Source organism: Octopus bimaculoides, chromosome 9 (genome assembly GCF_001194135.2).
Source record: "Octopus bimaculoides isolate UCB-OBI-ISO-001 chromosome 9, ASM119413v2, whole genome shotgun sequence".
Classification (NCBI taxonomy): Eukaryota; Metazoa; Mollusca; class Cephalopoda; order Octopoda; family Octopodidae; genus Octopus; species Octopus bimaculoides.
This window is the reverse complement of record NC_068989.1, coordinates 6849038-6851699: the sequence shown is the minus strand read 5'-3', so window position 1 is coordinate 6851699 and position 2662 is coordinate 6849038.

The window sequence follows — 2662 nt, the reverse complement described above, 5'->3', positions numbered from 1 at the left end:
GTGCGTGCGTGTGTGTGTGTTTCTGTGTTTGGCCCCCATCACTGCCCGACAACCGATGCCGGTGTATGTGTGTCCCGGTTACGTAACAGTTAAGCAAGATGTGTCCGAAAGACTAAGTACTAGACTTTAAAAAGTTACTGAAGTAGTTTCGCTTGAAGATGGTGCTCCAGCATGGGTGCAGCCCAATGACTGAAGCAAGTGCAAGACTAAAGATAACCGCTATTTCCATCTGTTTTGTTTTTCACTGCCTTTTATTGATAAATCTTTTCCACTCATTACAACGATTGATATTACTGAATCCTCTCATATATTTATATACGACTTATACCTAATGGAAGTCTTTGCATAGTATGAAAACCTCACCAAGCAAAACCCCGAATGTCACCTTTTTTAAAACACATCTTCAAATAAACGTCAAGTATTGAGTTCTTTGTTTCTGTAAGTGTCTTCGCTTTTATATGTAAATAAAAGTATATTTTTTGTTTTGATACGCAAGCTTCCTTTTACAGTCGAATTATTTTTGAACGTAAACTTGCTCTAAATATACATTGAAATCAAATACTATTTTCCATCAAATTCATCTTTAAGTCGTCATATAAAATTTAACACTTATTTCAGAAAGTTTACTAAATTCTTATCAAAGGGAATTGGTAGACAATTTATTTTGATGTCAAAGAAGAAGTTGCCTGGGGAGACAACAAAGGCACGTAGAGATTTTTTTCTTAAAACGTTACCAATACTACAACATTTAAATGATATATTCCACACGAATAAAGGTATTAAAGACCGAACGAACACCAATACTTTTCAGAAAAAAAAAAATTAACAAAGAATTTTATAACAAGATTAGATAGTTACAACAAGCAGCAAAATATTTGTCAGTTCTGATAAGAAATACGTAAAAATATAAACAAACCTATCGCAGATTTCTATCAAATTTCGTCGCTAATGTTTCTAAAAAATATATCAAAGAATATAAATACTGCGACATGACCAAAATACTAGCAGTAGTCGATGAGAGAAGCATCATACTTTACTTTTAATGCTTATAAGCCACTTCTAAATTTTGTCATTCATATGATTAAGTCTAAATTAAACAAATCACTTTGCAATAATTCAAACTTAGTAAAAATATAGTTTAATACTATCTCGAATAAAAAAATGTCTTATCGTTTCTTCTACTCTGGTTTGAACAATTACCATCACTGAGCCTATCTTTAGATACAAATTTATTCAAGTTAAATATATTACATTTATTAAAAACTCTAACACGAGTATTTGTTACAGATTCTTATATATATATATATATATATATATATTCTTTACTAGTTACTGTATTCGACTTCAGCACCGATATGAAGATTCAGCTGAAGTCATTGATAGTGTTGCGTTGTAATATTTCAATGTACCACAGCGATATTTCCGTCTTTGTCGCTTCATATCAAGATATCGGTTTGCTATTATCACGTAATTTCAAACCAGGTCACAGAAAGATTCTGTATAACCTTTCATAATTTAGCAAAAAATAAAAATGTGAAAACCATTAACGTTCTTAATTGAAAACTTGACAGTGATAACTCAAAATATGAGAACTCTGAAGAACAAAAAGTAAAATTTCAGTTTTAAGAAACCTCCAAGTATTATTTTAGTATTATTATAGAGAAAACTGTTTCCGTAAGGGAATCTACTATATCTTTAAAAGTAGATTAGCGGCATTTCCCCCGTTTGTACGCCCTGAGTTCAAATTCCACCGAATTTCATCTTTTCAGGGTTGATAATATAAGTACCAGTTGAACGATGGGGTCGATGCAATAGACTTATACCCACCTTTGAAACTGCTGGTTATGTGCTAAAATTTTAAATCAATATATTCAGAGAAGCTGTACCCAGAAACCAATAAACTCAGAGACATGGTTTAATAAAGTCCTTTTCCGAATTCAACAGTTTAAATACAATTTACACTCCTGCTATTCTATGTATATCAATTTGATTTTAAAGCGTAGTATCTATAAATCCCTTGTAAATTTTCTCTCTAGATGATGCTTCACGAACTTAAGTCACAGTAAATTTTTCTAAACTAGTATTCAACCACTGATCTTTTCGCTTCCTATCTAAGAAATATTCCAGATTATTCAATGGCTTCCTTTATACTTTGTCATTATATATCAAACAGAGAAGAAAAAATTTGCGTATATCTTATACTAATTTCTAACCGCTTTCTGCTTCGTTTTAATCCAATTTATAACATCTTATAATGTTTCATTTGCTACAATTATTCTATTGTGTTCATATTCATGCAATTTCTTTGTTTTAAACTGATATTCTGTATTATGTATAGTATATTTGACTCTATACATCCATACGTCCATTCTATAAATTTTTATCTGTTTCTTCACAATAAGAAATTGTAGTTTACACGCATGCACATTATTGATTTCGTACAGCCTTGTAGAGACTAAAATTCCTTTAAGAGATACACTTTATGTCCTCACCTCCTTATATATACATAACCAACTATATTAACACTTTGCACGAAACCAAAATATAATTCCATCAAATATGTTGATTCTTGCCACGTGCCTTAAACAGACGTTTATATATATATATATATATATATATGCATACAAATGCACATACATATACACATATACTTATATACATA